Here is a 15,478-nt window from a genome sequence, read left to right as displayed (position 1 = left end):
AGTCTGTGGACACTTATCATCTGTATTGGATTGTTTGTCCTTGTATGCTACTCTCATCTCCCAGTCAGGAGTTAAGCTTCATATGAGACCAGCTTATCCTCTGCTTTTATATCTCCCTGGTTTCCCCTGTGGTTCAGCTGGTAAAGAATCCGCCTGCAATGCGGAAGACCTGGGTTTGATCCCTGGGTTGGGAAGATGCCCTGGAGAAGGAATAGGCTACCTACTCCAGTATTCTTGGGCTTCTCTGGTGGCTCAGATGGTAAAGAATCCTCCTGCAATGCAGGACAACTGGGTTGGGAAGATCCCCGGGAGGAGGGCATAGAAACCCACTACAATATTCTTGCCTGGGGAATCCCATGGACAGAGGAACCTGGCAGGCTGCAGTTCATGGGGTAGAAAAGAGTGAGACACGACTGAGCAACTAACAGCTAAAGCTACTATTATCTGTGCTTCTGATGTTGTTGATAGCTGTATATCTGTACAGTGGAAGTGCCATATAATGGTGAGCTACAGTGCATCACCCCCAGCTCTGCATTCAGTAACATAATGTTGACTATTTGAAATGGCAATGGTGTGAGTACTCAACCATGGAAATAGTCAAATGATAGAAATCATGATTTGATTTATTGTTTTGCTGATTATCTAGATTTAACAAAGTGACAGAGAAAATGTGTCTAATGAAGATGAAACATAAAAATGTGGTGTGTCCACATCTATTTTATTGTGAATAGCACAAAACATCAAAGAAGGGTTCTTCTAGTTTTCAAAAGCCATTATTTGAACCAGTGAAGTCATTCACATTGACAAATGAATGACATATCTCTTCTTTGTTTTACTTTCATATTACTTTTATTATTACAGTAACATAAATGAAAATATCAACCAACATTCAGATCAGAATTATGCTCATTTATTAATTGCAACCATAAAATGATTAGGGATACAAGAGTTCAGAAAAAAAATCAACCAAAGGATGCTGTGAGAATTGGCTTTGTGGAATTTGCGGTGAAAAGTATTATATACTTAATAATTATATACAAATTGTATGTTGCATATGCTTTATATTAGTAAAACTTGTAATATATATAGGTACTAATATATCATATAATACTAATATATGTAGTATAATACTAATACACATAGTATAATGTATGTGTGTGTGTGTGTGTATCCCCCGAAAGCCTGTTATTACACATTTATCAGTACAACACTAGGACTATCAATGTATTTAAAAATCTACAATATCTTCAATGACCAACCATGGTTAATTTTGTTTGGGTGTCATTTAGAAAATATATTAATCTGATTTTAGATTTCTTCAGTAAGTTAAAAGATAGATTCAAAATGGTTCATTAAGTTTATTTTTTGGAAGAAAGTCTTGGATGAACAGCTCTGCTTTGGTTTAGTTTGTTGGTGATTTCAGCAATCAGTGAAGTTTATTTCCCACATATTGAGTCCATAGTCTGAATCAGTTCAAGTTCCTGGTAATAATAAGCCACACTGACAAAGAGATTTACCATAATCACATTATTCTCTCTCATCATGATGAATCCTCCAGGATATGGCGCATCGAGGCATTTTAACACCCACTGGGCCAGTGCTCAGCTCTGAGCTTATACCAGGGGAAGCAAGGAACTTCATTCATAAAATGTTTCTGCCTCCTTTTTGACTTGCTTTCCCTTAGAGAACAGATTAGCGTTCACCTGCTATTCTTTCTATACATTAGTCATGTTATCCAGTGGTGAGAGGAAGGAAGAGGTTTTGGCCCCTGGAAATGCACGTTCAGGATTTGACTCTCAGGAATTTCCTGGCAGTCCAGTGGTTAGGACTCGGCATTTTCACTGCTCTAGGCCTGGGTTCAACCGCTGTTCAGGGAATTAAGATCCTTCAAGCCATGTGGCATGGCCAAAAAGAAAAAGAAAATCAAGTTTTGAAAAAGATTTGAATCTCTTAGGCCAAGCGTGAGTTGAAGATGTGCCTTCTTTGGGGAAGTTGCCCTCTGGGCTTTTTTTTTTTTTTTTCAAGGAATGGTGTCTCTTCTCAGTAAATGTGGTAGTTTATGTTGAAATGGGGAATGACGGGAACCCAGTCATTATAGTTTCCTCCGTAATCTTATATCTCTTTGTTGCTTATTTCAGCAGTGTTTTTCTTTTAAATTCTCAACATAGTTAAACAGATCTCAGCACCTCGGGTGGTTATTGTTGTTATTCATATAAGGGGAACGGCAGTTCTGTATCGATCCTTCACTATGTTTAAGTCAGTAGGCCCAATACTTACCCATATCTTCTCTAATACTCAGAATAACTGCGCAGTTAGAGGCACGTGTGCTGTCACCACAGTCATGGTCAACTCTTTGAGACCCTATGGACTATAGCCCACCAGGCTTCTCTGTCCATGGGATTCTCCAGGCAAGAATACTGGAGAGGGTTGCCATTTCCTTTTCCATGGGTAATCACTGTCTTTTCCAAATAATAAAACTGAAGCCCAAAGAGATTTGATAACCAAGGTTTTAACCAGAGTCTGTCTGACTCTAAAGCTCTCATTTCCCCTCTATGTCAGGATTTCTCTCTTTCCTCAATAACTTTTTAGGGATTAATCCTATCAGAGAAACATATTGAATGAGGAAAGTTTTCAAAAGTTGCCTTTGGGTAGTATAGATCAATAATCCGCCTTAGGACATTCTTACTTTAAGCTTGACCATTTGCTAATATTGATTTTTTTTTAAATGCACTTTTGCTGTCCTTGCTGCTGCTGCTAAGTCGCTTCAGTCATGTCCGACTCTGTGTGACCCCATAGACAGCAGCCCACCAGGCTTCCCTGTCCCTGGGATTCTCCAGGCAAGAACACTGGAATAGGTGTCCTAACAAGTCTGCAAAGGTCAGGTGGAACCAGGGCAATAAGTGCTCAGGGACACTTCCTGGAAACCTAGGAGACTCTCTGGGGCACAGAGTCCTGTTTCACTGGCTTCATGGACCTCTTGGTATTTGAATCTCAGAAGGCAGGCCGATGCCACATAGAGTTTTTTCATTTTGTAGGTGTAATGCCATGAAGGTCCAGCAGAAAAAACACAGCATGCCCTGTCTAGTTTTTCTTGTGAAATCCTAGCTTTCAGGTCCAAAAAGAAATGCATCAGGTGTAAGGCCAACCAGACAAGGAGCAAGCAGCCTCTCAACAAGATGATCCAGTACCTGTTACAGAATATTGTTCTAATCCTGCATCATACAATCAGAAGAAATGAAAAAGGCCAAAACATCAGTGTAGAACCATGGCAACGCCTGGCACCCACAACCCCGTGGCAGTATGCCTAGAGAGATAGAGGCTATTGCTGGCATCCTTTTACTTGCATGGATTGCTCCTAAACATCAGAATCAAAAACAGATGGAGATGCTTTATATCACTGAGATGCTCCAGTGTCATTACAGGTCAAGATGGGCTTGTCCACATTTGTAAGCTCAACACAGTCCTCAGACACACAAGTAGGTTCAGCCTCATCCAAGAAGATTCTCTCCAGCCCTCATCAAATCACTGAAATGAGCAATCAAGGTAGCCTTGAAATGAAAGAAGTATCACTAAAGGGCAACCAAGCCTATGGCAGTGTATTCAAAATGTTTTCCTCCTGTACCCACCTAACAAATTAGGAAAAACTATATACCCCTGGCATACTTTTAAGTTTACAAGTTTTATCATCAATTTTTTATAGTTGCAAAGGATAGTTTCTGACACACTGTGTTGTACATGTGCATTCGAGATGTTTTCAACAAAACTCTTGAAGTCACATATTTAACTAGCATCCAATTTATTGAAAAATCTACCATATCTAATTGACAAAAGTCGTCCTCATTGTCAAACTAATAAATCAGGGATGCTTTGTGTCAGAAAAAACAAGTAATTATAAGTAATTCAAGTAAATGATTGAATATGCATTTCCCCTTGACAGTCTTCTCCCTTCTGAATACTAATTGTGAAGAGTGTGTCAGTTGGAGGACACAAAGTTACTGTTCTCTCCAGCGTCTCTTAATCAGTCCTTCTTGGCTTTCTCCCAGGGGCCTCTCCCTCTAGCATGATGTACTCCTCATTCGACCCTTTGTTTTTACTCCCAGAGCAATGAACCTTGGGGGTGGTTCGTGTGATTTTCTTTTTAAAGTTGGAGAAGTTCTGCTGTGAAAGTGGAGGTGGGGAAGGGGAGCCTGTAGCAGCAGGCAGAGCATTCAGCAAAGGGCGGTCGGGAAGCTGAGTCTGAGAAGTTATTCTCTCAAAGCTCTTAATACTGCATATCACTTGGAAAGCCTCTTTTATTCCCAGCATTAAGCAAACTGTTTTTAAGAACCAGTGTTCCAAGCCATGGAAACAAATATGGTTTTGTTTCCAGGACACTGTGTTTATGAATTTGGGGGGTCTTCTTTCTTTCTTTTTCCCCTTTCCTTCCTTTCTCCATCCCTGGTGGCTCAGACGATAAACGATCTGCCTGCATTGCGGGAGACCTGGGTTCAATCCCTGGGTCAGAAAGATCCCCAGGAGAAGGGAATGGCTACCCACTGCAGTATTCTTGCCTAGAGAATCCCATGGACAGAGGAGCCTGATGGGCTACAGTCCATGGGGACACAAAGAGTTGGACATGGCTGACTGACTAATAATTTCATTTTCCCTTCATCAACGGATAGGAGTATGGAGGATATCTTCCTCCTCACTATCTGATGTCCCTACAGCCATTAACATTGCCCCTTCCCCCCAAACCGAGAAATCCCTCCCTCCTTGCTGTGCCTTAGTGCTGACATACAGTTTACACTGAGACTTGGCACAGAGGAAAATTTACCATAAAGATCACTGTGAAGGTGAAATGTCAGAGTCCCTCATGCTCACAGCCTCTTCCAAGCTCTCGGGAGGGTCCCTAACATGTGTTACAATATCATGTACTTCTGTAAATTTTAAAAAATGTATGTCTCTATTCTCTTACTTAAAGAGGATCCCTCCACACAAGTATAACTTTCCATCCCATTAGAGTTTCCAGATTTAGCAAATAAAACTTCAAGATCACAGTTAAGTTTGAATTGAAGATAAGCTATTGATAATTTTTGACTATTCCAAATATTTCATGGAACAGAGCTATATACTAAAACAGTATTTGTTGTTCATCTGAAATTTTGCCTAGCAGCCAGTTTTGTTTATCAGCTGCCCTTCCTCCCTCAAAACTTTGACCCTCTGCTGTTTGGACTAAAAATGGTAAGACAAACCTTGCTTTTCCCAAATGAGATAAAGAATTGTTTAGTTTATGTTGTAAACTCTTCTCAAACTATAATTTGAGACTTTGAAAGTCAGTCCTGACCAATCTTATGCAACCTTGTTTTTTGGCACATTTTTTTTGCTACAGAAACACAGATCAAAATAATTTCCCAACTCTGTGGGAAAATGAGAAACTCTCCTGTTGTCTGGTGAGAGACAAGAGAACTGTGAAATGTCACCGTTGGGCTTTGAGTTGGGATCCAGAGTGGAGCATGTGTTTTCAGAAAGGGAGCTCTGTAAATGGCTGCAGGGAAGCAGTAGCTAGTGGGGGAGGAGAGAATCCTGGCTCAAGAAGATTTGGGTCACAGTAGAAAGTACTAGGGGCTTCCCTGGTGGCTCAGCAATAAAGAATCCACCTGCCAATGCAGGGAATGCAGGTTCGATCCCTGGGTTGGGAAGATCACCTGGAGAGGAAGTGGCAACCCACTCCAGTACTCTTGCCGAGGAAACCCCATGGGCAAAGGAGCCTGGCAGGCTAAAATCCATGGTTCCACAAAAGAGTCAGACAAAACTTAGCAGCTAAACAGCAAGAAAGTACTGGAGAGTATTTCTCAATCTTATACCCTGATCTACAGTGAGAAACACATTTTCCATCATGACCCCAAATTTGCTTCTGTGTATATGAGATTGAAACAAAAGTTTCATGCAGCATTCACCATTATTACATGTACAATTACTGTGTAATGCACGCTGATATTTTCTACTCTGATTTATATGATTTTTTTTTAAGAGCTAATTGTACTCAGTTGATTTCACAACAAACTGATGGATCATGAACTTAAAAACTACTTAAGTGGCTCAAAAACTACTGCATGGGAGCACTGCTATTGAAAGGCACTGCTCAGGACACTGGCTTTAGTGGTCTCCAGGAGAAAAGGAGCCTGTGGGAATTCCATGTTTACAGTGGTTAGGACTCAGCACTTTTACTTCAGGGACCTAGGTTCAATTCCTGGTTGGGGAACTAAGATCCCGCAAGCCATGTGGTGTGACCAAAAAAAAAAAAAAAAAAAGAGAGAGAGAGAGAGAAAAGGAGCTTGTGCCACAGTGTAACTCAATGAGCTGCTCTCTTCCTTGAGAAAATCTTTCTCTGAAAGCAATGTCAGCTGAAGATAACACTTAGGGACAGCAAAGTCATCCTCTGGTGTGAGTTCCTTACCCTCTCACAATGGGTAACAAACAATTTGCAAGTAAGTACCAGTCCTCCAATGACCCTTTGAGAGGCAGTGTGGGCTGGAGTGTGGCACAGAAGAGATGAACTAAACCCGTGGAGCAGCGGTCCAGAGGAGCCCAGAGGGAATGTAGGCTAGAGTGGGAGGGGAGGGAAGCAAGAGCAGGCTCTGTGTGCCACTTCAAATGTCCATGAGAACACATCACTGAGACCAAGGGGCCTGTTTTGGAGAAGGGGAAGCCCCTTTCCAGGGATGCCATCCACTCAAAGGAGAAAGTCCTTTTCAGAAATTGGTTCAACTACAAAAATATTCCTGCATTCAGAGAAATTCATCAGAGAAAATATGAAGATTTTACCGCAAAGAACAAGATTTGTTTTTCTTACCCTGAAGAAAGTAGACTTCATCTCTCTTTCTGTCTAGCGCCTATGTCAGACCCTTTCCTTTACCCTGCAATCATCAGTTCTTTCATTCGGCCTCCTCCCTCTAACTTAATGACCTTTCCTTACACTTCATAGTGAAAAATAAAATTTTTTCATCTTTTCTCCACTAAACCTGCCAGTCCACCAACACAACCCTCCATCTCCCCTCCCAAGGAATGTACTGCCTGGTGATGTGAGGAATTATTATAACTTTTATTACAGTGGGGGTCTATACTCCTTCAAGTCTAGTATACAAACACTGAATTTTATTGCTGTCTTCATTAACAGGGAAAATGACTGTTGACTAACACTTAGCAAAACAGATACATTCTGGTTGTCAAACTTTATTTATTTATTTCATTGCACTCTATATCTCTGAATTTGAGAAAAGAATAACATGGAATCTTTTGCGTTTCCATACAAATTATGAAATTTTTGTTCTAGTTCTGCAAAAAATACCATTGGTAGTTTGATAGGGATTGCATTGAATCTGCAGATTAATTTGCTGTCTCTGCAAGCATCTTCCAGCATTCCCTCTCTACCAGATGCTTTCCCAAGCATTCAGTTTTTCCCATCTTTTAAAATATGCCTCCATTGATTCTGTCTATGCTCTCTCTCTACACTACTCACAGATAATTTTCTCTAAAGAATTGCCATTTCCATTTATTTCCTTTCGCTAGTCTGCCTACAGCACCTACCACCCCACCAAAAATACTCTGGCTATAAAAGTCATCAGTGGCTTCTATATTGCTAAATCTAACAGAGGCTTTTCAATTCTCACCTTCCTCGGCATTTTAGCAGCTTTAGACACAGTTCCAGCTCCCTCCTCCTTGAACAGCTCAGATCTTGGCCTCGCTGATGACACACCTACTCCCTGGCTTTTCCTCCTATCATACAGTCATATATTCTTTCCTGGCTTATCCATCTTTCATTGGATCTTTGCTTGTTGGGAGATCCCCTCCTTCCATCAAGAAAAAGATACTCCTTCCCCAGTGGCTTAGGCAGTAAAGAATCTTCCTGCAGTGCAAGAGACCTGGGTTTGATCCCTGGGTCGGGAAGATCCCCTGGAGAAGGAAATGGCAGCCTACTCCAGTATTCTTGCCTAGAGAATTCCGTGGACAGAGGCTACCGTCCATGGGGTTGCAAAGAGCCAAACATGACTGAGCAGCTAACACTTTCACCTTGTATCCCTGACTTAAGTAAATGGCAACTCCATCCATACAGTTGTTCCCTAAATCAAGCCCTCTTGATTCCACTTCCGGTACACACCTCACATCTGTTCATTTTGCTCTGTCTCCATTGCTCCTACCTGAGACCAAGCCACCATCATACTTCATCTCTACTCTGCAGTCATTTCCTTACTGGTATCCCCATTTGTATTTTTGCCCCCTACCCAGCAATCTGTTCTCCTTATAGCAATCATCGTCATATTTCTAAAACATAAATCAAGTTATGTCACCTTTTTGCTTTGAAAGAATAAATCATTTTCTTGGTGAACTTCAAATAGAACCCAAGCTCTTAAACTTGATCTGCAAGACCCAGAGTGATCCAGCCCCTGCCTATTTCTCCAGCCACACCTCCTTCCATTTCCCCTTCATTTACCATTCTTCCGTAGCACAGCCTTTCTTACAGGATCAAGATCTTTCCTGCTTGAGGTTCTTTGTACCAACTGTCCCATTTTCTGAGGTTGATACCCCCTCTACTTCACTTGCTCCTCTCCTGTGAACTCCCACTCATCTGTCCATTAGGTAAAAGTTGAAAAGTTAATTCTTGAGAAAAACCTCTCCCGAGTCACCACTCATTCCCAGCTCATCATCAATCTGAATTAAGTTCCCTTGGTTATATTCCTTAGCACCCTGTATTTTCTTCATAACACATTCTACAATTTATAATTGAGCAATTATCTGTGTGTTTTTTTAATATAAATTTATTTATTTTAATTGGAGGTTAATTACTTTACAATATTGTATTGGTTTTGCCATACACCTGTGGCGGATTCATGTTGATATATCTGTGTGTTTTTTTGTCTGCTTAATATCTTTTGTCTCCATTTAACTGTAGGCCTCATGAGGCTAGTGCCTAGAACAGCACCTAAAACATTAGGAAATGCATAATTGTTTGATTTATGCACTTATCTATTTCTGGCTACGCTGGTTCTCTGTTGCTGCTCTAGTCGCGGAGTGTGTGGGCTAGTCCTTCTTGCAGTGCACGGGCTTCTCACTGCGGTGGCTTCTCTTGTCTCAGAGCACATGGGCTTCAGGTGCAGGGCGCATCTCTAGGTCCACGGGCTTCAGGGGTTGCAGCATGAGGCCTTCAATAGTTGTGTCACTGTTTATAATAGCCAGGACATGGAAACAACCTAGACGTCCATCAGCAGATGAATGGATAAGAAAGCTGTGGTACATATACACAATGGAGTATTACTCAGCCATTAAAAAGAAAACCAATACAGTATAGTAAAGTAAAATAAAGTAAAAATAAAACTTTAAAAAATAAAATTAAAAATTAAAAACAAAACAAACAAACAAAAAACCCTGAAGAGTATTATGCTAAAAAAAAAAAAAGAATACATTTGAATCAGTTCTAATGAGGTGGATGAAACTGGAGCCGATTATACAGAGTGAAGTAAGCCAGAAAGAAAAACACCAATACAGTATACTAACACATATATATGGAATTTAGAAAGATGGTAATGATAACCCCCTATGCAAGACAGCAAAAGAGACACAGATGTATAGAATGGACTTTTAGACTCTATGGGAGAGGGAGAGGGTGGGATGATTTAGGAGAATGGCATTGAAACATGTATACTATCAGGTAAGAAACGAATTGCCAGTCTATGTTCGATACAGGATACAGGATGCTTGGAGCTGGTGCACAGGGATGATCCAGAGAGATGATATGGCGTGGGAGGTGGGAGAGGGGTTCAGGAATGGGAACTCATGTATGCCTGTGGCTGACGCATGTCAATGTATGGCAAAACCAATACAGTATTGTAAAGCAAAATAAAGTAAAAATAAAATTTTTTTTAAAAATAGTTGTGTCAAATGGGCTTAGTTGCCCCATGGCATGTGGAATCTTCCTGGACTAGGATTTGAACCTGTTGTCCGTTGCACTGGCAAGTAGATTCCTAACTACTGGACTGCCAGGGAAGTCCATCAGCAATTTTTAACTGAATGAACGAGGGATATGGTGACTAATTTTTCAAATGTATGCTAAACATTGACAATCTTTATTGCTTTCAACCCCAAGGCTGTTGGCAAATATGATTTATGCAGTGGGTGCGCAATGGGTCAGTTTCCTGTAAATTAGTGTCCATCAGTGGTGTGTTGGAGCAGGCTAAAGAGAACCAGTTCTGGGCATCTTTCTTCCCAACTTCACATCAAGTGACAATGTGTTGGTAGCCATGATAGGAGTATGTATACCACAAAAATAGCAAATGTTACAAATCATAGCTTGTTTTTCCCTTTGGAGAGCCAGTTTACTGGCATACCACTGGTATCTACTATATATCCAACATGTTAGGTATTATGGAGCCACCATTAAAAAAATAAGTCATTGTTCCACACCAGCTATAGTTACCAGTCTAGTCTAGGGAATATGACATACATCAAGAATCAAGGAGAATCGGGGCATAGCTATGGCATGTGAGCACATCCATGGTCAGGAAAGGATAAGGTCAGTAGGGACTGGAATAAGTACCAGTGGGCATCCAGGAAGTGGAGCCAATGCTAAAACTGGTGGATTGAGAGGATCTCTGTACCTGGACCATGGAAGGTAATCCCAGCGGAGAGACAGTAAGGACCTAGGGCTGGTCGTGAGCCAGGGAAATGTAGCTGGAATGGGAGTAGACAGAAGTAGGAGAGATTGTCTTATTAGTTGTAAAGAGTTTCTCTTGAGATTTCTTTGTGCGTGTAATTTTGGTAAATCAGATCGTATTTTAAAAATAAATCCAGATGTTAAAGAATTCTTAAGGCAAATTTGTTTTAAAAAGGGAAGTGAAGGGTAAACAACCTTACTTTATTTTTCAGACTTAGGTTTTACTAGAATAATGTTTCCTTGAAGTCATGCACATCTCTACTACATACCCCACCCCCCACCCCCAACCACATCTTCAACCTGGCAGATGCTCTGTCACGCTGGACATTTCCCCTGTTTTGGCCCTTGGTTCCTTATCTGTGAAATGAAAGGGTCCAACTTGATTGTCTCTCAGATCCTTTATAGCTCAGAAAAATTGCATTGTTCTAAGTGGTCAGGCATGCAAACCCTATTTCTAAATGAGCCCAAGAAGAAGGACAGGAAAACACTATTCTGAAATGTCCTTGCCTGGGATTAAAGGATGCTGAGGGATTCCATTTGGGGATAACAGGGTGAAGTAACATGGTCCTCTTGCTGCAGAGTTCGGTCAGTTTTCTTTTAGTCAAAGAAGAGATTTGACGTCTAAGGATAGCAGGTGATCTCATGGGTTTTCACTATGAGCATCATTAGGTAAATCCAGGACCATTTGACAGGAAAATAAGAGCACTATTTTTAAATCAACAGGAAAAGGGCAGAGCAGCAAGATAGATGATTTATCCTGTGGCCAGAAGTGCACAAAACTGACTGAAGAAACTAATCGAATCAGACTTGATAAAGCTGATGCTGCCTTACAGCCCCTGTGCCTAGAAGCTTTGTCAGAGCTGGTCTGCCACGGATCCTGATTTAGGATATAGGCTGACTCATTCACTTCTTCTGAGTAGCAGTGCAGCTGCACACATTGCTATTATTGGTTTTTTAAAAATTACTATTAAGTGTAACGTGAGGCTTTGATGATGCTAAGTAGCAGCAAAAGGCTGGTGTCTATTGAAGGAACCTCTTCCTAGGCATTCTTGGGACCCTCAGGTAGGGCTGGCTATGGGCTCCCAAGGCCTTCTTTTTCATCTCCCTCTCTTCCTCCTCCTCATTCCTAAATGTCAGAATGGCTGCTGCCAGGTTGGCTTGTTCAGTCCACTCCTCTCAAGTCTCCCTAAAGCTGCAGCACAGCAGGAAGCCAGAGAGATGTGCTTTCCCCATTGGCACAGGCCAGCTGTGGCTCTGCTTTGCTGCAGGTGGCCATGCTGACATCTGGCTCAGAGAGAAGAAAACCTGACTGAAGTCTTCTGAGTCCGGTGTTATCCAACCCAGGTGGCTGTGGCCCTGGCAGAAAATGCAGGTCAGTGCTCAGCTGCCCCTGATGGCAATTAGATATTTTGGAGGGCCTGAACTTTTTGATTTTTCCAGTTGGAGGGTGAAGACAGTAAAGCTCTGGTGCTCAGAATGGTTCAATCCACCATAGACTTAGTAAGTGCCTGCACCAAGGGTAGACAGGCAAGTACTGTGAGCCAAGAGGGAAAAGGACATGGTTTCTACATTTGAAGAGTTCACAGTCTCACATTTTACATGAACAGAAACTTTCAGTGAAACCAGATAAGTGGTAATGTAAACATATGCACAGGTTGCTATGGGAGCCCAGAGGAAGGATCTTAGACCAAAAGGTGCTGTCACCTAAACCGTGTTGTGAAGAATGAGGAAGAGTCAGATAAAGCAAGCTAGTTCCCAGGCAAAGGGAAGTGCACAAAGAATTAACAACATAGCCCCACTGGGGACTCACAGGCAGTTCGCTGTAGGAAGGTGTAAAGTGGAAGACAGAGCTAGAGAGACACACAGCTGGGGATGGAGGCTGCAGCCAGGTGGAAAGGGACCTGAGAGCCTTGGTAAGGAAACAGAACTGAGCTGCGTTCTGCAGGAGTTTGGGAGTCGTTGAAGGACAGCTAGTAAAGAAGTTATATGATCAGTTTGCATAGGTTGATCCCTCTAGTGCATGGAGAGGATGGATTTAAAGAGAGTGAGATAAAAGGCAAGCAAATCCAATAGTTTGCGCAAAGGTATGGGTGCTCCAAGGTATTAGTCATACAGATAGAAAGGAGTGGGCAAGACTGAGAAGCATTTAGGAGTTAAGATCAGAAAAACCAGAACTTGATAACAGACTGAGTATGTTCAATGGGGTGACAGGAGAGAGGAATTTGCCTAGGGTGGTTGTCTTGTTTCTTGCCAAGTATACAGATCTGTGTTTCTCAAAGTATGTGCCTTTTAACATCAGCTCTATTGGGTGTGAGAAGGCATTGTGTCAAAAGTGGCTATATCTGCAAATAAGTCTGAGAAATAACAGACTTCAACAAAAGTAAACAGAACTCTTTAGAACTTCTCAGAGCTTTTAATGTGGTACTGCTGCAAATAACGGTAATTGCCATTATTAAGCATTTATGAGTTCCATTTACAGTGTCTTTGAGCAACTGGGAAAGAAGGAAAGCCCCAAGAAAACTATTCTGAAGCTTGAAAATAATGTGTGAGCAAGTACACAAATATAAACTAATAATATTGGCTACCAAGCAAGAAGTTCATAGGGCAGGTGATATGAGCCAAAGGCATTTTGGGACATGGTCTGGTGCAGGACTAAATATTTGATATACGTTATTTCAGGTTCCCATAACAACACTGTAAGGTATGGATTTTGTACCTATTTTACAGGTGGGGAAACAGGGGCTCATAAAGATTAAACAACTAACCAAAATTGCCACACAGCTGGTAGAGTCAAATCTCACTGTTAACATCGATATCATATCATTTCTGTGTGCTAATGTATATAGTGAGTCTGCAAGACAGGGAAGGATGTAGCATGCTGTGTCTTCTGTTGAAGAGAAACAATAAAACAGACAGTCATTTTTGCCAGCACAATGGGTTTATTCAGGAACAGCAGAGAAATGCAGTTCAGGACATGCAGTCTGCGGAAACCACAGGGAAGTCTGGAGAACAAAGGAGAGGAGCATTCTGTTATAAAGGAGAAAGGGGAGTTGGGATGGGGCTGTTACAAACAGAGTCCTTAGAAGAAACTGGGGGTCCTTTTCAGTGGCTGAGCTGCGAGTCTTTCACTGGCTGGACTGTTGCCTGGCAAGAAGAAATTCTTCCTTCCTTCAGGTGGGTAGTAAAGTGGTGACTTCTTCCTATTGGAGACACAAAGACACATTTCTTCCCTTCAGTCTGCAATTTATGTTGAGTGGTAGGGGGTGACAGTGCCCCCTTCTGGCCTCCTGACTGTATTTTAAATGAGGCTTCTGTTTATTAATTTTCATTCTCCCAAACTTAAGTGATTTTTCATTCTCCCAAACTCATTTCACATGCTAGCAAAGTAATACTCAAAATTCTCCAAGTCAGGCTTCAGTAGTATGTGAACCAAGAACTTCCAGATGTTCAAGCTGGATTTAGAAAAGCAGAGGAACGAGAGATCAAGCTGCCAACTTGATCAAGTTGGGTCATAGAAAAAGTGAGAGAATGCCTAAAAAACATCTATTTTTGCTTCATTGACTACACTAAAGCCTTGACTTTGTGGATCACAATGAACTGGAAAATTCTTTGAGAGATGGGAATACCAGACCACCTTTCCTGCCTCCTGAGAAATCTGTATGCAGGTCAAGAAGCAACAGTTAGAACCAGACATGGAACAACACACTGGTTCCAAAGTGGGAAAGGAGTACATCAAGGCTGTATGTTGTCACCCTGCTTATTTAACTTATATGCAGAGTACATCATGAGAAATGCCAGACTGGATAAAGCACAAGCTGGAATCAAGATTGCCAGGAGAAATATCAATAGCCTCTGATGTGTAGATGACATTACCCTTATGGCAGAAAGTAAAGAGGAACTAAAGAGCCTCTTGATGAAAGTGAAAGAGAAGAGCGAAAAATCTGGCGTAAAACTCAACATTCAAAAAATGAAGATCATGGAATCTGGTCCCATCACTTCATGGCAAATAGGTGGGGAAACAATGGAAACAGTGAGAGACTTTATTTTCTTAGGCTGCAAAATCACCACAGATGGTGACTGCAGCCTTGAAATTGAAAGACACTGGCTCCTTGGAAGAAAAGCCATGACCAAACTAGACTGCATATGAAAAAGCAAAAACATTAATTTTCCAACAAAGGTCCGTCTAGTCAAAGCTATGGTTTTTCCAGTAGTCATGTATGGATGTGAGAGTTGGACTATAAAGAAAGCTGAGTGCAGAAGAATTGATGCTTTTGAACTATGGTGTTGGAGAAGACTCTTGAGAGTCCCTTGGCCTGCAAGGAGATCCAACCAATCAATCCTAAAGGAAATCAGTCCTGAATATTCATTGGAAGGACTGATGCTGAAGCTGAAAATCCAATACTTTGGCCAGCTGCTGCCAAGAGCCGACTCATTAGAAAAGACCCTGATGCTGGGAAAGATTGAAGGCAGGAGGAGAAGGGGACAAGAGAGGATAAGATGATTGGATGGCATCACTGGCTTAACGGACATGAGTTTGAGCAAGGTCTGGGAGATGGTGAAGGACAGGGAAGCCTAGCGTGCTGCAGTCCATTGGGTCACAAAGAATCAGACACGACTGAGTGACTGACCAGCAACAACAACAGAACTTAAATGCCAGAACCTGTGTTAATGAAGCATCTCACAGGACTAGTGGTACTTGGAGGACATTTGGTGGAGAATAATGCTTTAGCTAAGATCAAGAGTACAGGTTGATAAGAGAGAAGTTATTTTTATGTAAATCATGGTAGTTTA

This window comes from Ovis canadensis, chromosome 7 (genome assembly GCF_042477335.2).
Source record: "Ovis canadensis isolate MfBH-ARS-UI-01 breed Bighorn chromosome 7, ARS-UI_OviCan_v2, whole genome shotgun sequence".
Lineage (NCBI taxonomy): Eukaryota > Metazoa > Chordata > Mammalia > Artiodactyla > Bovidae > Ovis > Ovis canadensis.
The sequence above is the reverse complement of the archived record's forward strand: the minus strand, read 5'-3'. Positions refer to the sequence as shown.